This window comes from Pipistrellus kuhlii, unplaced genomic scaffold (genome assembly GCF_014108245.1).
Source record: "Pipistrellus kuhlii isolate mPipKuh1 unplaced genomic scaffold, mPipKuh1.p scaffold_m20_p_10, whole genome shotgun sequence".
In the NCBI taxonomy this organism is placed as follows: domain Eukaryota; kingdom Metazoa; phylum Chordata; class Mammalia; order Chiroptera; family Vespertilionidae; genus Pipistrellus; species Pipistrellus kuhlii.
The window spans coordinates 56,405,580-56,427,111 of record NW_023425405.1 but is presented as its reverse complement, the minus strand read 5'-3'; positions in this window follow the sequence as shown (position 1 = coordinate 56,427,111).

Below are 21,532 nucleotides of genomic sequence, written 5' to 3'. Positions count from 1 at the left end.
TGTAACACATAGCAAAATTATAGTACAATGCCATAGCCCGAATGCTGTCATTGACCCAGTCAAAATGCTGAACACTGTTGTTGCCACAAGGATTCCTCATGTTGCCTTGTGTAGCCACACCCACTTTCCTCACACTCCTACCCACTCCTTAACCTCTGGGAACCACTACTCTGCTCTGTCTTCCCATGATTTTGTCATTTTGAGAACTTTATATTAATGAGTATGTAACTTCTTAGGATTAGCATGTTTTAAACTCAGCATAATCCAGTAGAGAGTAATCCAAGTTGTTGTGTTTAGGAGTAATTTGTTGCTTTTTATTGTTGAGAAGTATTCCTTGGCATGAAGTAGCATAGTTTGTTAACCATTCACTCATTGAAGAATATCCGGGTTGTTTTCAATATTTGCCTTTTAAGAATAAAGCTGTTAAGATGATTTGGGGACAGGTTTTTGAGTGAACATAAGATTTCATTTCTCTGGGATAAATGCCCAGTGGTATAATCACTGGGTCATATGGTTGTTATATGTTTCATTTCTAAAGAAGCTGACAAACTATTTTCCAGAGTATCTGTGTTGTTGAACATTCTCATCAGCCATATATGAGTGATCTGATTCCTGCACATCCTTGCCAGCATTTGATGCTGTCATTATTTTTTATTTGTTCCATTCTGACAGACATTTAGTGCTATCTCATTGGGGTTTTAATTTGAATTTTCCTAATAGCTAATGATGTTGAACATCTTTTTATGTGTTTATTTGCCATCTGTGTATCCTCTTCAGTGAATGTCCTTTTGTGTCTTTTGCCCATTTTCTAATGAACTGTTTTTGTGGGGTTTTGTGTGTGTTTTTTGAGAATTCTAGATACTAGTCTTTTCTCGTCTATATAGCTAGCCTGCAAATACTTACTTCCACTATGGGACTTATCTTTTTATCCTCTTAACAGGGTCCTTCACAGAGCAGAAGTTGTTAGTGTCGATGATGAAGTTTATTTTATCAATTTTTCCCATATTGATCATGTTTTTGGTAGCAAGTCTAAGGACTCTTTTTCTAGCACTGGATCATGACAATTTTATCTTGCTTTTTAATCAAACTTTTATGGTTTTACATTTAAACTGGCAGTTCATTTTGTATTAGGTGTGAGGTGTGGACAGAAGCTCAGTGTGCCATCTGTGGGTATCCAGTTGTTCCAGCATATGTGCATAAGAAGCTATCCTGCCTCCATGGAAAAGCTTTTGCAACTTTGTTGAGAACCTGCTGGAAATATTCTTGTGGATCTGTTTCTGAGTTCTCCATTCTGTTCTATTGACCTCTATATGTCCATCCTTTGGTCAGTTCCACAGAGTCTTGATTTTTCTGATTCCACCTACATTATTTTTTTTCCTATATTACCTTTGCTCTCTATTCCTTCCATGTTTCTATATACATTTAAAAGTAACCTTATCTATAGCTACAGAAATATTGCTGGAATGTGGGAAGGAATTGCATTAAACCAGGTATCAGCTTGCATGAGGTTGAAAATACATCAGTGAGCCATCTTTCTCTGGGCCCTTCCATTCTGCTGGTGCCTGAGGTTTTAGGGAAGACCATGATCCACAGCATAATTAACTGGATAAGTGACTCTGAATCTGTCCAGACCCAAGTCTCTCTGAAAAATTGTGCCAAGTTCTATATTTGGTCTAAGTTTGAGAGGTGTTATAGAAACTATTCTTTTTTAAAATATATATTTTATTGATTTTTTACAGAGAGGAATAGAGATGGACAGAGAGTTAGAAACATCGATGAGAGAGAATCATTGATTAGCTGCCTCTTGCACACCCCCCACTGGGGATGAGCCCGCAACCAAGGTACATGCCCCCAACCGGAATCGAACCCGGGACCTTTCAGTCCTCAGGCCGACGCTCTATCCACTGAGCCAAACCGGTTTCGGCAAAACTATTCATTTTTAAAAAATATATTTTTAAATATATCTTATTGATTTTTTTTTTTTTTTTTTTTACAGAGAGGAAGAGAGAGAGAGTTAGAAACATCGATGAAAGAGAAACATCAATCAACTGCCTCCTGTACACCCCCTACTGTAACTGCAACCAAGGTACATCCTCTTAACCAAAATCCAACCTGGGACCCTTGAATCCACAGGCTGATGCTGAGCCAAACTGGTTAGGGCTAAAATATATTTTTATTGATTCCAGAGAGAAAGGAGGAAATAGAGACAGAAACATCAATGATGAGAGAGAATCATTCATTGGCTGCCTCCTGCACACCCACTACTGGGGATCCAGCCTCCAATTAGGACTGGGTATTGAACTGTGACCTCCTGGTTCATAGGCCAACACCCAACCACTGAGGCACTACAGCAGGGCAGGAACTATTCTTTATGTTCCTGGGTCCTCTCCATTTGAACATTCCTCCAAGGACCTCTGTGCTTCAGGAGTGACTTGGTCCTCATGAATGATGATACTTTGATGGGCACTTGGCTGCTCTGTTTCATTGGTCCTCTAATGGGCAGGAACTGGCTGGAAGGAGGCCCTGCTCATCCAACAGAATAAAACGATTTCTGTGAGTCTTCTGAAAGAGTAGTTCATCCGCAAGAAGGCGAAATGCTTCTGAAGTTATCTTCAATGGGATGGGAGGTTTGGCTGCAATTCCCTGCTCATCAAAATTGCAGGAAAAGATGCTCACTGAAATCCAAATAAATAAATAGAAAATGGAGAAGACGGTGTCTGGAAACTGTCATAAAAGTTGCTGCTTTCTGAGAACCAGCCATGTGTTTTATTAATAGTACAGGACAGTGAGTCTGGAGGTGCTATTTATTATTTACGAGGCATAGTCAAACACACCTGAATCATTAAGGCTCCTGATGTGACTGGTTGTCAGAAGCTGCAGAGTGCAGATGATTGTTAGGAAAAAAACAAACAAACAGTGGATGGATGCTTTTGTGAAACACCTCCACAGCAGCAGACACAACTATTTTCTGGTGTTTTGTATGTATGGTATGATTGCAGTCTGTTTTTTTTTTTCCTAACCCTCCCTGTTGTTTATAGTGCTTACTATTGGGGCCTTCCTGTCCCGTCCATTAGGCTCTCTCTGTGCAGGCTCTTTAGTGTTGGGAAGAAGGTTGGCAGAAGAATGGCCAGGGTGTCTTATTTTCTAGGATCATCAACTTTCCTTCTTACTTCTCTCTTCCCTTTCACTCCATGATCTTCAAAGCATACCCCACCTTCTCCACGTATCTGGTTCTTCCTCAGATCAGTGTTTCTTCCAGGCTTTCACTTCTGGTCTCATGGAAGGGAGCCCAAGGAATGGAACGAAGGAAAAGAACCACGTGTAAAAACCAACGTGTGCAGTTTCCTATGGATAATGCTCTGCCCATCGTGCTGGCAGAAGAGACATTATACGAGAGATGCTGCATGGATGCTCATAGGAGTTGACAAGAAGGAACTTATTGGAAGTTAGTATAAGAAGCTTACATCCTGCCTGACATTATTTTGCTCCACAGGAGAACCACTCCCTAAGACATTCATATGCTGCATTATGCTTGCCTTGGATTTGAGATACAGTTTGGTAGGTGTTTTCCCCTTGAACAGCTTACTTATATCCTAAAATGTTTGTTTGGTTGCCTTTGCTTGCTATTCATATAATGTAGGTTAAATACATTCCAATGAATAGAACTCTGAATGGTCTCAGTTGCAACAGTTATGTAGGGTTGGGTAATCCAGAAAGCTGACTAGAGGCAGCAAAGGTTTCTCAAATGCACTTATTTCTATGTTACTGTTTGGAATAATTCACCACTTTCTCTACCCTCTATCTTCGATGGAAAAAAGAGGCACATTATGGAAATTAAAAAAGAAAACTATTTAGTTTTCATTATCTTTTATTCACTTGGGGAATACAATATATATGTGCCCTTTCTGAGCAACTTATTAAAGGATGATCTTCATTCAAACAAAATACAACTGGAAAAAATCAGTAACAGACCAGACATTAATTGTACAGCTGGCACTAAAACAAGATGGGAGCATGGGTTAAAGAATAATATGCAACTTTTAAAAAGCGAGGAAAAGGGACAGAAAATGAGGAGAATAGAATCCCATCGCTGATGCACAAGCCATACATAGATTCAAGAGATAGTATTCAAAACAAGTTCAGAGAGCAAAAGCATTCAAAAAGAGAAAGAAGATCAAGGGAAGTATAAATAGTATTCATACAATGGGAACTTTGACAATTAAAGGACATATTTTCCTAAGTACCAAAAGCAATTGAGTTAAAGGGGACAAATAAGAAACAGGATGGAGCACAATATAACTTTAATTTTTGGTCCAAAGAGAATGAAATACACTCGGCCATTTTAGGAAATGGAAAATCACCTTGAATAAAAAATTCTAAATCTAAACCAGAATGAGCCAAAAAAAGGGAGAAAATAAAAGAGGTAATTGAATTCAAGAAAGAAATGGAAGGAAAAGACTACATTTTCTAAAAAATGGAGAAATAAATTGTGAGTGTCCAAGAGAGAATAGATTCAAATGAAAATTTAATAAGGGGCATTGAAGAAAGGTAGGAAAATAAACTGAGGAAATAAAAATGACAGGAAGAATGAAATTAAAAATAAAGGTCAAAGAGAAAGAATAGAAATGAAAGGCTGGCAGAGGCAATAATATGCATATTATTGGAACACAAAGAAGAAAAGTAATGGCAGAGAGTTAATTATTAAAAGATATCGATATGTTGTAAAAACTTTCGAGAAATAGAAAAACATCTGAATTGGTACATTGAAATGGCTCCCTGAGTACCCGGGGAGATTAAACCAGAATGATTAACTCTGAGACATAGCCCAGTAAAATGATTTTAAAAATATAGATAACTTTAGATCTCCGGCTAAAATATTTACATAGGCAAAGGAATTAGACTAATTCTTTTCAAAGTCAACATGTAAGAGCAAAGCAGTAACGGAGCAATATTATTACTTTTAGAATATTCAGTGAAAGGAAATGTAAACTAAAGATTTTATGTCCAGCAAAGCTGTCCTTTTAACATTAACAGATATGTAAAGAGTTTGTTACCTGCAAAAACTGGGGGAATGCTGAGCCCATCAAGCCTTCCTGAGGAATCAACCAGGGATGAACTTTGTCCAGCAAAGTAATGACGAGGCAGGGTATTGGAGAGGGAGTAGATTCAGGAGACAAAAGTTCAACATGTTTCAAACCAAGTAAAGAGAAATTTTTAAAAGTGACCAGAGCTTTAAGGAATGGCGCAGAGAAGAACTAGATTAACTTAGAAATAACATGGTTACGCAACAAGAAACTGTGAATGAGAACTGCCATAACACAGGGAAAGACTAAAAGAATTTGTGATGAAGTCCAAATGAGAAGGTACTCAAGAAAGAATAAATACATGGGAAACAGAAGGGGAATATGGGAAGCAAAGGAGAAAAGTGAAAAAATCAAAGATAAATATTAAAAGAAATAGAATGAATTTAAGGAAAAGTGATACATCTCAAGGAAAGGAGATTAAATATTCAGATCATTGCAGACACTGAAAAGGCAGTTAAAATGGAATAAATACCTAAAATCACGTAATTCAACCTTTTTAACATGAAAGGAGACTTGAACTTTCATATTCAAAGGGCACATTATGTATCTTGGAAACACAACTCAGAACATTCAACAGGGAGACATAGCTTATTAAAACCAAAGGACCTGAAGAAGACAATCTGAGAATCTAGGCAAAGAGCTATGCTATTTAAGGGGGAAAGAACATGCCTGGCTGACATGACTCAGTGGTTGAATGTCTATCTATGAACCAGGAGGTCACAGTTCGATTCTTAGTCAGGGCACATGCCTGGGTTGTAGGTTCAATCCCTAGTGTGGGGGTGTGCAAGAGGCATACAATCAATGATTCTTATAATTGATGTTTCTCTCTCTCTCTCTCTCTGAAATCAATAAAAATACATATTAAAAAAAAAAACAAGGGGAAAAGATCAGATTTGGATGATATCCTGACCATGTTTGTTTGTTTTAATTTAGAAAAAAAAAAAAAAGCAACATGTTTAGAAATAGAAAAATATTAATCAGGGTATTTTACTCACCAAAATTCTCCCTTAATTATATATAGGCCACATACAAACAGATGTGAATGTGAAAATCTCTCTGAACACTGATCTCAGGAGCCAACTTGCATATTGTCATTTTTATGCTATATAACTCTTCTAATAAGTGTGTAGTAGTATCTTCTTATTAATTCCTTAATTTATTTTTTAATGCACCAAGGATATTTATTTTTTCACAAGTCATGTTTTTTTTCTAGGAATATAGTCCTTTTCTTCTTTTTTAAAAGTCTTTATTGTTAAAAGTATTACATATGTCCCCCCCTTATTTCTCCCAGTGAGTCATTTTCTTTTCTAACATCTGCATATTGCATTATATTCTCAATGAAAGCTAAATTCTCTTCAGTTGTATCTTTTGATTTTTGGATAGTATTCTAATTATTGTGACTTATTTTTCAATAAATTAAAAATTCTGAAATTGGATTTCCATTCATTACCTTCCCATTACTATGATAACTTATATATTCATTGTTCTTGTCATTTTCTTCAGCTTTGCTAGCTTCTTAAATTTGACCTTAATATCTCTTAGTCGAGATTCTGAATTTCTAATTCTGTCTTTAAGTACGTTTTTAATTCAGGTGTTGGATTTGTTTATCTGGTTTCCTGATGCCTTCCATTTCCCTTTGAATTTCTGTTTTTGTTTCATCTCTTCTCTTATAATGACCTCATGACCCTGCTTTTGAAAGCTTGTTGTACTCATAAAATCATTTTCTGTGACATGACTTCCTCCACATCTTAAAAATGATGAGAAAAGCTTATTTGGATGAGCCAACAGTCAGGTTTTGTGGTGTGCCTTTCCTTTTACCTAATTAACTGTAATTTTTAAAGTATTTACTTGTTTTTTTTCTTGGAGAATATGAACTATTGGTAGAAAAACTCTAATGCCCCAGAGGCCTGTGGCATTTCCCTCCAGAGCTCATTTTAGCAAAAATTACCACTGAGCCCACCTGGGACTGCCTGACTCATTATTTTCTGAGGCTAGCAGTCTCTGAAGCTACTCAACTAAGAGGAATTTTGGAGCCGGATGGGGAACAATGTCTCACTCTTTCAAAGTAATAACCTACCATAGCAGAGAACGAAATATCCCTGTTTTGGGCTGATTGTGTTTGAGTTTCTTATCCACAGGCTAAGATGTCAGGTAAAAAATTTCATATTCTTTTACTTGAGGCAAGAATGTTTTCCTTGCCTTAGATGAAACCCATATGCCAATGTCTCTTTTATATTCTAGTTCTCTTTTCTGCTTCATATATTTTTAATTAACAAAAATGCTCCCTATGGTCCTGCAATATGTTGACTATCAGCTTCAGCTTTGGATGCAGTTACAAATTATAACCATTTCCTGAGTTCCCATAGTTATTCTGTTGGGAATTGGGCAAAAGTGAATAAAAGTAAGCTAACCAAATGCTACAACATAATAGTAAAAAAGGTACATAAACATAAATACAGGCTTTTCTTTACACATATATCTTATAAGGTAGAGAATGCCTGCAAAACACAGAAGAACATGTTTTAAAAATCATAGCAAATCATAAGCAGATTATATCAGCAAAACCTTTGTACAACCCCCAAAAATTATGCTAAAATACCAAATTCCACATGATATCTACATTAGCCAGGCTGAACAGGCTTTGAGGAGTATATTGAGGCTAGTGAAGTAGCATATTTGGATTTTTTTGGTGCATGACCACACATTTTACACATATCTGATCAGGGGAAAAAAGATAAAGTCATAGCAAGAGTGAGTTTTATCCTGAGCTTGGGAGAAGAGTCAAGAAGAATCCTATATAATAAAAGGCTAATATGCAAATTGTTCCCTCAACAGGGAATTCAACTGACAGTTTGATGGGGGGGGGGAGCCAGTTGGTCAACTGCCCATGGCCCCTCCCCCCAGCTGACCAGGCTCAACTGGCCCCAATCAGGGAAGATCAGCTGGACCCCACCAGTGCATGAATTTGTGCACTGGGTATGAACAATAAAAACGATGAATAATTTAGTTATCTGTGGATGTATTACAAGTTATTTTAAAGATAATAACAGCCCATTACTCTTTGTCTTCTGTTGTGATCCTATATAATAAAAGCATAATATGCAAATCAACTGAAATACAAAAAAAACAGTCAGTGGCGAAGGGGCAGGGGGAGGGGGCATCGAGCAGGCAGTGCCAGGCCAGCCAAGGCACATGCCAGTGGGCAGAGGAAGGGTATGGCAATGGGGGGGGGGAACAGAACCATCCCCTGATAGCACACCCTGTCACCTCCCACAGAGGGAGGCCAGACTGCAGCTTAGGCCCACTCCCCTCAGACATCAGTAGGACATCGCCTGAGGACTCCTAGACTGTGAGAGGATGCAGGCTGAGTTGAGAGACCCCCCTCCACCACACCCCTGCCTCCAGTGCATGAATTTTTGTGTATCAGGCCTCTAGTTCTAATATAAAATAAAATTGCCAAAAGTAAAATTAAGAATAAAGAGAAATGTTTTTTTTGTTTTTTTGTTAAATATTGAATAAGCCAGTAGGAAAAGTTATAAAGCCATTTTCTTATTTTAACTCATTAAGAAAAAAATAACTTTTTGACTTGAAGGCTTGAAATTAAATTAAGATAAACCTGATAAACACCTGATACTGTTCCATATTTAAAAGACTATTTTAAATATGTCTATAATTTGTGATTAGATTTTGGATAGTAGTACATTACCAATTACTTATAACTATAACTAAGTGTACAATGTATTACTATGATAGTTGTTATAATTATTTCCTACCCTTTCTCAATTGATCAGTATAACAAACACATAGTCAGGATCAAAATAAAATAGGATATAACCAAAATATGTGTTTTAAGAGAAAAGACTGTCTATAAGCAAAGCCTAATTATAGTCACTACTTATAATATGGCCTGCTTACTACCTCTTTTGGGCTCTAGATACTGAATCCTGTGCCTTTCATGAGATCCCCTCTGCTTCTGAGATAAATAAATCTTCATGGGTAACTCAAAAGATGAGCAAACAACTATGTCTTCTGAGAATTCTCAGAAGGGTAAATGTTGCGTGCAGCTCTAACAAAGGAAGGAAGATTATGTGTGGAACACCAAATTGTCCCTGACGATAGAAGCAAGGAAATAGAAAGGAAGCCATTCACTGAGGGGCAGAATGATGACTCTTCCACCCACATTTTTGCAGTTCTTTGCTGATTGAAGCTGGAATTACATTTTCTCATTTGTGCCCACAGATTATTCATTTAGTTGCATTAATAATATGCCTAATACCCAGGGCTTCATACATTTTGAACCATTTTCACCTGATTTGTTTGATCACAATAACTCTGCTATTATCCTCATCACACTGGGGGCTTTCAGAGGAGAAAATGAGTGAACAGTGCATTAGTCATGCTTCTATCTAGTAGCAAACAAGAAAGTTGCATACAGGTATTTTTTTTTTAAGCCCAGTCAAATGTTTTTTCCATCTTGCATGCTGATGCAATCTCTGGAAAAGATGTTATTGATTTCACAGTCAGAAAAATGGCAGCACTCAGATTCATCAATGAGAGGTATCCCTTGTCTTGATTTCATTGTTAATTTTATAGACACCCAAGCAAGAAACAGCTCATCAGAAGATAAAGTTCTGGGTGAACATCCACAGTGACAGGAAGTCATTTAGAAAATTCACAAGCTTTAAATTTGTTTCTATAGTGCATTACTGTACCTCTGTAATACCTTTTCCAATGTCTAATTTACTCATAATTAAGTTATAATTTTCTTTCCACATATGCTTATTCTCCTACTGAATTATAAAGTTACTGAAGGCAGAGTGTATGTGATAAATCTCACACAATTCTTTGCACACTATAATTCCCATAATTGTTTGTCAAATGAGCTAACTGCATGACCCTAGTATTGATGTCTTTGTATTATTGATACAATTACATTTCTTCAGTTTACTGACAAGAGCACCAGTTTGGATGAGCGAAGAAGGAGCCACATAATAAAGTAACGGACAGTCATGAACCAATATGGGTTATGGAAGAACTGGGAGTTAGCAAGAGGAAGGATGGAGTCAGCCCAGAAAAGCCTGGAGTAGGTACCAATCACACTTGACCTTGGCTAGATATCCTAGAAGAGAATCCAGAACAATGGGGCACCACTGCAGTTCTAGACTATGCACAGAAGCACAATGGGATGAAGATAAAAACCAGCTCTTCTGTGGAAACAGATGGATTTCAGCTCAGGAACTATGACAAAGAAATATGAAAATAGATGGCAAGAACACAATAAGCATAATCACCTTAAAAATGAGTAAGCAAATAAATAAATAAGTGATGCCATTTACAAAAAAAAAAAAAAAAAATCCAGCTAATAGCATCTGCCATTTGGACACAAAACATAGGGCAAAAGTAGGTTTACAATTGTGAGTACATGAAACAGTTTATTCTTTTTTATTGTTGTTCATCCTTACCTCAGGATATCCTTCCTATTTATTTTTAGAGAGAATAGAAGGGAGGAAAATTCATTTCTATTTATTTTTAGGGAGGAAGAGAGAGAGAGAAACATGCATCTATGTGAGACTCATCAGTTGGTTGCCTCCCGCACTGCACCCCAACTGGGGTCTGGGATCAAACCTGGAACCCAAGTAAATGCCCTTGACTGCGAATTGAACTGAAGACCCTTTAGTGTAAGGGCCAACACTGGAAAAACAAGCTAGGGCCAGAGTTTATTCTGCTATTACTATTTTTTTTTCCATTTTCCATAGGAACAACTGTAAACCTACTTTTACCACATCTTGTATTTTACACGTGTTTGAAGAAAGAAAAAAAATGATTCACTTAAGAGCCAATCACATAATTCCTATCAAATGACCTAGCTTTTGTGGGGAGGGGACACCAGTGATAAAGATGAGGCCCCAGAATGTGTGGTTAAAGGTGAGTGAGCTAGAGACAATCAAAGAAAGAGAGAAGAGCCCAAAGTAATGGAAGGAGTCCTGAACACTGGTAGGAGAGAAAACCAGAGAATATTCCCTCACCAACAACTCTCTGAAGTCACTCCTATTACCCCAATTTATAGAGGACAATAATGCAGCTTGGAGAGTCTAAGCTATTTGTCAAGGTTAAAAGGGTCATTGTGCTTGCCCTTGTATCACTGACTAAGGACATACAGATTTGACATAATACTGGGTGATAAAAAATAAGGGGCAAAATATTATCAGGAAAGCAGCACCTGAAATAAAGTACTCCCCATTTCTTGGTGATGAGGGGGGCGCTGGATAGCCATTGTTTGTCTTCCCACAGTGTTCTATCATGGAACAAACAATGAGTCACCAAAGTAAAAAACCCAAGGTTTTCTTTAAAGTGATGAATTCACTTAGAATGTGAAACAGTGTATTTTTTCTGCACTGATTTGCATTTTTCCAAGTTTCCCTTTATTCCTGAGTTATGGACAGCAAACCACATGCTGACATATCGATAGATGCCCAACCTCAGGCACTGAGACAGAAGCTCAATACATTTGTTTCAGGGGGATTAGCCTTAATGTGTAATCCAATCTGTGAAAATGGGTTATAATGGATTCTGTGAAATTCATGCACCGAGCCTCTAGTTAACTTATAAAGACCATGTATCCAAGCTATATCAAAAGACATGGCATGCCAACAGGATTATCAACAGGCCTCATCCAGGGATGCCATTAGGTGATGGCTGAGATTTTAGTTCCACATAAACAAAGTATGAGTCATCTAATTGTAAGTGGTCCCCATTGGGGTACTTATTTAGCCCCTTTTCAATTTCTACAGTGAGTAATACTTAATCAAAAGGCCTCTTGGGCCAGGGAATGAGTCAACACAGAATCCTGTATCTCTCTTTTTGTGGTTATTTTTATTTCATTGGGATAAACACATTAGCAGAAAAACCGGAGAGCTGAGCATGAAGGGCTATTCAGAAACACACTTGTGCAATGGCATTTCAGGTTCTGATGATGGTAAAGTAGATGCAGCCACAGAAAAGCCTGGTTGTGAGAAGTAAAAAGAGGGTATTAGGACTCACAGCTTCAAATTCAACCTCAGAACCTTTCTCTTTGGACCAACCACACAAATTGTGAGCCCGTAGGCACAGCAGGGAATCAGACATTTTACCCAGCCGTGTTTCATAACCTGACTTTCCCTGGAGCATAAGATAAGATGCAAAACAGAGCCGAAACTGGTTTGGCTCAGTGGTAGAGTGTCGGTCTGCTAACTGAAAGGTTCCAGGTTCGATTCCAGTCAAGGGCATGTACATTGGTTGTGGGCACATCCCCGGTAGGGAGTGTGCAAGAGGCAGCTGGTCGATGTTTCTCTCTCATCGACGTTTCTAGCTCTCTATCTCTCTCCCTTCCTCTCTGTAAAAAAATCAATAAAAATGTATTAAAAAAAAAGAAAGAAAGAAAGAAAGAAAGAAAACCCATCCCTCTCATGAAACTAAAATAAAATAAAATAAAATAAAATAAAATAAAATAAAATAAAATAAAATAAAAAAAGATGCAAAACAGAGAAAATTAGGCATATGGGTAGCACAGAGGACTTGTGGATGCTAAGTGGGCAGTGTGGGGCTTTCTTACATCCACAACTGGCTTCCTCTTCATCCATTGCCTCCTTTTCCTCCGTAGAACATTGACCAATGTTGCCAACACTCTGAGTGTTTGGGGAAGGGTGGCCAAATTGCACACTGCATCAAGATTCAGTGTGTTCATTTCCAAGCCTGTTCATGCCAACTATGCCAGTGACTGTTATTTCATCATGTAGTTAAAAATGCACACAGGTGAGGCAGCAGCACAGAAAGGTGAATGCTTTGGAAAGACAGTGGAGCACAACTTAAAAATACTATAGAAGTGGGCATTGGTGAAACAACTGTAGTAAAAGTAATCCAGGAAAAAAAAAATAATAAAAGCTGGAAGAATGCTGCCTTATCTTGCTACAGAATGTGTCTTTGATTCTCACTCTATTTTAATATTTGTATTTTTATATTGTTATTGACTTCAGAGAGGAAGAGAAAGAGAGAGAGAAACATCAATGTTGAGAGAGGATCATTGATCAGCTGCCTCCTGTGTGCTCCTCACTGGGATTGAGCCCACAATCAGAGCATGTGCCCTGACCAGGAATTGAGCCGTGTCCTCCTGGTTTATAGGTCAATGCTCAACCACTGAACTCCAGTCGGGCCAGCTCAAATGATTTTTGAAGGTAAATTCAATACCCACAAAAAAATAGGTTTGTTCCAGTTTAAATTGATTTACTACTTTTGTTTCAAAAACTTGAAGTCACCAAGGGAGGAACCTGGGTTTGTTATGGGGCCTTCAGAGGAGGTGGGAGCATGAGTAGGTTGAGTTTGTAGGACAGGATGCCCCAATCCCTGGATGGGAACGCAGACTTCTAGAAAAGGAAGATGACAAATGCTAGCCAACAAACTGTTTCTGGTGCTTGTACTCCCAACAGACTTGAGAAGAAAGTGGGAAAAGGCAGCCAAATTAGCTGGCAGGGAAATCAGAAGTGGCTGAGGAATTTTAAAAGGCAGAAAAGACTTTTAATCAGGAGGCAGTACCCTGAGGGAGATCAAAAGCCTGTTAGCTACAACTGTGATGCTGGAACTTAGAGCTAAGAGGGCCATTTGGATGATTAAAGCCCCAGACTGGCTTTTGCTGCCTGTATCCTTGGCGGGCTGGAGAGAACAAAGAACCCGTCTGTGTGGATGGAGATGTGAGCAGGAACCCTGTTACTGTCCCTCACCAGCTAAGAACAATGTGGGGGGCAGGGGAGGAGGTGTTGGCTAGCAATTACAGCCCAAGGTCACAGCCTGGCAGCCCATGGGCCATAGTGGACCCAAAGCTAGACACATTTTGGCCTGTACGGTTTTAAGAGTCACATGATGGAATGGGGGAGGAGGGGAGGAGACTTCTGTGACTTCCTTGGTAAACCAGAAGACCTAAAAACCGTACTCCTAAATCACATCAGCATTTGGGGGCCTCTGAGTAGAATCTGTCCCTTTAGATGCTACTTCACTGCAAGCCAGGAGCTTGCAGTTAGTACGTATTTTCAAACGCTATCCTCCATATCCCTGTCTGTATAAGAATGGGAAACTAAACAGTTAAAAATTGAACAATTTTTCTTACACGTGAGCCCAGTCACCTACTTTTGTTATTGCCTACCTCTGCTCTGACACTGGATTCTTTTGCTCTTGACAGGAAAAGTGCTTAGCCTTGAACTTGTAGTAAAGACACTTTAGAGAATCAAACTTGATGCTATTTTTAATGTACCTTTGCCAGAAAATGGATTGTTAACATCCTTACTCATGATTAGTTTATGACTGTGACCTTGTGTGATGGGGAGGAGAAAAGCAGTGTTGAGTCAGGCAGCCTGGGGTCAAATTCCAGCTCTGCCAACTGTCCTGGGTAAACTTGGGCAAAGTCAAATTCTAGGCACAGTTTCCTCATCCCTAAGAAGAGGTGCAATGAGTCATCACCCAGAGTGATTCTGAGGATTAAATAAGAGCTTCACAGAAGCTCCTAGAATGTCAGAGCTGTTCAATAAATGACCATCATGATGACCAAATATTCTTAGATTTGAGCTCCAGTTTTAATTAAGACTTTATGGCAATAAAATTAGGCAACCTGAAGTAAGTTGGATGGGAATGGGCTATCCTATGTGGCCCCCTCAAGATAAGGAAAATAAGATCATTCTTTGAGAGATTAATGAATAAAATCAAAATAATGGGTTTGGGCAGGGTCAGCATGCTTTTTCACTAAAGCACAAAATAGTACCTGCCTTTAGCGTGGCAGGCCACATGGACGGTTGCAACCACTCAGTTCTGCCATTACAGCCACAGACAACGCCCAAGGGAAGGAGTGTAGCTGTGTCCCAATAAAACTTTGTGTGTGGACATGAACATTTTAATTACCTATAATTTTTCACACGTCACAAAATATTATTATTCCTTTGATTTCTTTTTTTAACCACAACACAGAAACTGTTCTTCGTTCTCAGGCAGTACCCAACCAGGTGGCAGGCTGAGTTGACCCGCAGGCCGTAGAGCCAATGCCTGCATTAGAGTCGTCACGGGCAAAGTCATTAGAAAAGCATTCTAGTTCACAGAGATAGAATTACCTCAAGGCTTTGTGTCTCAACAGTCAGAAGCAAATAGAAAAGCACAGAAGCAAATGTTGGCAGAATTTAATCCTATCAATTTCTGCCTGATGCCTGGCCCATCTGGAAGGCCTGGCCCATCTGGAAATTGATGTGTTAGACTAACGTGACCTAATGAGAAACTCCCTGGCTCACCAGGAGTCCTCCTAATTAACATTTGGCTTCTTCTTCCTTTTTTTTTTTTTTTTTTTGAGTTTCCTGCAAGGAGGGAATGTACCAACCAGTCAGACTGATGCAAATATCTATTTTGCTTGACAGAGATTTCTTATTACGAATGGATAAATTGTGACCTGATTTACCCATCAGCCTTTTGAAAGGTTGTTGTTTTGGGTTTTTTTTAAGCCTGAATCAGCATTTCCAAATCCAATTAACTTGGGGCTGAATTTGAGTGTTTTTATGAGCCTGTGTGGCTGAGAGCCAGGCCCTCAACACTGGTGACTTCAGGAGCTGGAAAGGGCCTTTCTGTGTGGCCAGCCGGCCTTCCCCGGTCAGCCCCACCTCACTGAGCGCTACCTGTCCCCCATTAGAATCCCAGGCTCTCTTCAGTGGATGGGAATTCACGGAGTTCTTACAAGTAAAGGAATAGCGGCACGCAGAGAGAGCTCGGTGACTGCTAGCTAATATGATGGTCATGACTGTGATTATGGACAGTTTCAGTCGCTTTACCCTTGTATCTTAATTATACCCAGGGATAAGCCTCAGCCCTTTTTTATGTCCCGGATTTTAAAAGATGGTCACTCATTTGATATGGTAGCTGGGATAGAGGGAATTACAACAGACTGCCTCAGATTCTTTAACTAATTTAAAGGTATTCTGAAGCAGGTCATCTTTCCACTAGGTGTCAAAAATGCTCTCTGCTTATAATCAAGGTCACCTTGGGGAGAAAAGGAAAGGGGGCCTCAAATGCATTGAGCACTTTTTTCCAGTATCATTAGACCGCACACATGTAGTGTTATTTAAGGCTGTAGGTTGGTATAGCACTTCTCTCTATACTAGATGGAAAATGGGCACTCAAAAGAGTGAAATTATGTTTCAAAGGTCACAAAGCCTGGATATTGTGTGTGGCTCCAGGATTTAGATCTCTCTCTCTCTCTCTCTCTCTCTCTCTCTCTCTCTCTCTCTCTCTCACACACACACACACACACACACACACACACAAACAGCTCCATTTATCCCCACATTCTTTGTGCTATAGTTGACATATAGATTAAATCTAAATATGTTATTGTGTTATTGACTCCACCATACAATGCTATAATATACTCTAAACTGCCATATGTCTTTCTCAGGAACCAAGAAAGGAAAAAAGATAACATATAACGTACGTATTGACATTCACATCCCTACTGTTTTTGATATGAATCAGAATCTCTCTCACTGTGAGCCTGAATATTGTCAGCAGCATGATGACTGAGAACCCCATTAGGTCCCCACACTCTTATTTTCTCTCCTTCAGTGCCTCATAAATAGGACACCTCTACTACAGTATAATTGATAACAGTAAAAGGGACCAAAAAAAAAAAAAAAGATAAGCTGCCCCATAACTTTAAAACAATATTAGTTATCACTAATACTTATTTAAGGCTTACGATGTACCACATTTTTGCTTAGGGCTTTATATGTATATTCTCATTTAATTTTATTACCACTAATAATATGTACTATTACTAGCTCTATTTTGTAGATAAAGAAACTGGAGGTTACAGAAGTAATTTGCTCCATATAAAGGAACTAGCAATAGACTGATCAGAGATTAAAATGCAGTTCTCTAACTCCAGACCTGTATTTTCACTAAAATAACCCCTGTTTTTTTGTATTCTATGCTTGCATTACAATTATTACATTTTTCCTTGACAGAATCATTTGAGGGATTATCTACTTTATAATAAAAAGACTGAGGAGCCAGTTCACTCTGCGTGCATGGAAGACTGCTGCCTGCTGTTTCATTGGCTGGCAATCCAGTCATGACAAGTTTTCTCCCAAAGGTCTTGAGCTATTTTCCCATGGCCCTCAATAATAATAATAATAATAATAATAATGAGAATGGTAATAATCAATTTTTTTCTGATTTGGCAGAGAAATACAATCTACAAGGCACTTTGCATGTATTATAGTGTTTAAGCCTAACAGTGAGCCTGCAGCAAATGTGTTATTATCTCTCAGTTCCTAGATGAGGAAATTGAGGTGCAGAGAGGTTAAGTAGGGGAGGTTAAGTAAGTTTCTCAAGTTCCCTAAGATACTATCAAACAGCTGTCATAAAACCCTTTTGAGTCCAAAAAGAGTCATACAAGGCAAAACCTATCATGACAGCCCTCATATTCACCAGGCAATACACACACCCCTTTCCTTTTCCACTGTCAAAATTGCATGGGATTAAAAAAAAAAAGAGTTGTAATAAAAATTAGATTAAATGGATTAAGATAATGTTATGTAATTCTCTGCACAGAAACAAGATACTTGACTGACAAAACAAACTGGTGTCTGAATCATAAGCAAGGGTGATTTTCCAGACAAGTACAGTAAGGCCTCCTGACTGGGCCCCTGGCATTTGAACATTTTTATTCTCCGTCAGAATATTCTACCCTCTTATCCATGCATTTTTCTCTGCTTGGCAACCTTCTGCACAATCCTGAAGAACCGAGCTCAAATGTCACATCTGCCATTAAATAATTCTCAGTACTCCGACACAGAGATGGACACCCCTACTCTGTGCCACAATGGTCTGTGTGACCCTTAGGAGCTGGAGCAGAGATTGATTTATTTTTCCTGTGCCTGACAATGGTGGAGTTCCCACATCCTGGATATTTTATGAGTTTCCTTTGGAAAACTGCCTTTTCCCCAGGGCCAGTCATATCGTCTGGCAAAGACTTATCTCCTCTCAGCTCTAGGGATGGCAAGATTGTCTTATCAAGTAAGTGCATCCCATATCCAGCCACCAAGTTTGAACTTGGGAGGGCATGTGGTCCAAGTTAGGTCAACAGAACATGGGAAGATATTTTGCCAGGGGCTTCTAGCAAAGATAGACACTTTCTTGTTCTTCTGGGAAAGCCAATGGAAGAGATGGGCTCTCTTCCTCTGGACTCCCATCCATCCAGGGTAACCTCTGAACACTTCAAACTCAACACCTTCCCAACAGAAGCTACTGCTCTGTAACCATGCTTCTCCTGTCTTTCCTGCTTTTGTGAACAGCACCCAGATCATCCGGGCACCCTGGAACCTGCTGGTTATCATGAGCTCATCCCTCTCCTTGACCCTATTAGTATACTACTCAAATCACATCTTGCCAATTTTCCTTCTAAATATTCCCATAATTTTTCACCTTATGCTTTTAGTCTACACCCTACTTTCCCTACTCTGAGCCTCTATCATGTCTTGCTGGGACTATTTCAGAGCTTTCTAACTGATCTTTCTTCCAGTCAAAATCCATAAAATCAAATCTCAGCACTGCCTCCTGATTCAAATATGACCATCATCTACCACAGCTAGAAATGTTTCTTTGGGTCCCAAACATATTCAGGATAAATCCCAGCTTTCTTACAATGACATGCAATTCTCTGTTTGATCTGGCCTCGCTTTGCATCTTCAGTCTCATCACTCCCCACTCCCTAGTGATCTATACTCAAGCCATATTGTGTTGATATCACATCCTTTCTTGCCTGAGTGCCAAGTCATGCGGTGCCTTCCATCTTTAAAGCCTTCCTTCCCCAAGTCTACCTCCGACATATTCACTTTCTTGCAAAATCCAAAGTCAAGTCAAATACTAACTTCTCTGGGAATCCTTCCTGGATGTTGCTGATAAATGTAGGCTGCCTTACCCAGGCATCTTTGGATGACACCCTTGAGTAGGACCACATTTCTGCCTAGTAAGATGACCTGTCCTTTTTAGTCAACACTACAAACCTCCACCATCAGGTAGCCTAAAATTCCCTGCAGGATAAATGATTATTTGCATTTCAATAGCTGGGTCTGTGTCCATTGTGGATAAGTCTTCCACAATCTCTCATCCTCATTGCTGTCATTGGTGATTACCTGGTTTTCATTCTTCATATTATAAAGATTAGGGCCTGGTACACGACATTCGTGCACTGGGGGTGGGGGTGGTGGCTGTCCCTTAGCCCAGCCTATGACCATTTGAGTCTGGGAGTCCTTAGAGGATGTCCAACTGATGGCTTAGGTCCAGTTCCGGGGCAGGACATCCATCAGTTGGACATCCTTAGTGCTGTGGTGAAGGCAGGAGAGGCTCCTGTTACCGCTGCTGCACTGGCCAACCTTCAGCCCAGCTTCTGGCTGAGCAGTGCTTCCCCTGTGAGAGTGCACTGAACACAAGGGGGCAGCTCCTACATGGAGTATCTTCCCCCTGGTGGTCAGTGTGCATCATAGCAACCAATCGTTCTGCTTTTTGGTTGATTTACATAATACCCTTTTATTATATAGGATGGTAACAGATGGAGTACAGTCTCATGTTCCATCTCAACCATGCTTTCATTCCCAGGGTCTGTGTGGATTACCTAGCCAATGCCTGGTCTTCTTCATTCCCTTACCTCGTCATCACAAAGAACTCTCCATTGCTTCATGTTAGCCACACAATTCCATACCTTGGACCTGTCATCAGTGTAAACTAAGCCACCCTGAAATCACAAAAACCTATCCTTACTTTCTCACTATAATTGAAGCCTTCTGGTTCAATTTTTTAAGTTACAAACTCACCACATCCTTAATATTAGGCTTCAAGTACATGGAATTTGGCTGCTGCTTAAGAAAATGTATTGGACTGTAGGAAGAAAATTTTTACAGCAGCAGTTCTCAACCTGTGAGAACTAAGACCATCGGAAAACACAGATATTTACATTACAATTTTTAACAGTAGCAAAATTACAGTTATGAGGTAGCAACAAAAATAATTTTATGGTTGGGGGTCACCACACCATGAGGAACTGTATTAAAGGGGTTTGGCATTAGAAAGGTTGCGAACCAGTGCAAGCGAATCCGCTTGATTCCTCCAGTGCCACCATTTTCTCCTTATATCCTCATCTCCCTATGGGACCTTGATCTGTAGAATCCAAATAGGCTTTAGCAGTTCCCATCTTAGAAACAAAAAATGAAAGAAAAGCAAAAGGAAAAAGTTGTGCATGTCCACAACACCCTTCAGCAATTGCTTCATTCTCTGATCTGAATCTAGTCTAAGAATCTAGAGCCCGAATTCTTAGACTTTCATCTTTCTACCTCCCTCCACTCTCTCTTCTTCCAACAGCTCTATTCTGAATTTTGCTCATGGTTACACTGAAACTGTCCTTTTTAAAGATCAATTGCGGGGGGTGGGGGGGATTAGAGAAGGGGGAGGAAGGCCCTTATTAAATGCATGTTTTCCTATTCTCATCATCCTTCATGTTCCACACCAAGGACAACCCCCTATGGCTTCCACATGTCTCTCCTGGTTTGGGGGTGGGGGGGTAGGAATGTTCTGATTTTCCTAGACATTCGTGGCTGATTCTTCTTCTGTCTTTTTCACTGGGTCCTTTAACTTCCCCTAACCTTCAAATGTCTCAGATATCACTTCTAGCACTTCTCATCATTTCCCGTCTCTTTTTCGACCCACTCTCTATGAGACAGCATTCATTCCCCCTGGCTTTGAAGACCATCTCTTCATTTTTGAGTTCTACACTATTCTCTTCTTGGAGCTTTATTTTTAGATATCCACTTCTCAAATTTATTATAATGATCACAAATTTCCTATGTTCAAAATTAGACCTCTAATTTTGCCTCACCTAGAGTAAATCACCATTACCTTTCATCTGGTCCCCATTGTAATATCATAATTGCCTTCCCTGCTTCATCTTCTGCCTCGTTTTTACCCAATCTATTCTTCAAACAAAAATCAGAGTGATTTTTTAAGAGCCTAAATTGGTTTAAAACCGTTCCACTCCTCATTGCATTTCAAATAAAATTCTCATTCTCTACTTGGCCTGTGAGACCTCACCGGCTCTGGCATCTGCCCACCTTTCCAATCTCAGTTTGGGCACTAAGGTATGGCCACAGTGATTCCCTGTCTGAATGCCTCAGTGAACACTGTTACATCCTTGATCTGAAGTGTTCCTTCCAACACTTGTGACATGGCCCCTCCCTCTGCTTCAGGTCCCAGCCCAAATGGTACTTCTTCGGGACGATGCTTCCTATCTCGCTACATCAGTATCACTCCCACCTCATTATTCTGCTTTTTCATTTCCTTCTTAGCTTGTTCTTCTTTGCAATTGCTTGTTAGTTTATTGTTTATCATCTGTCTCC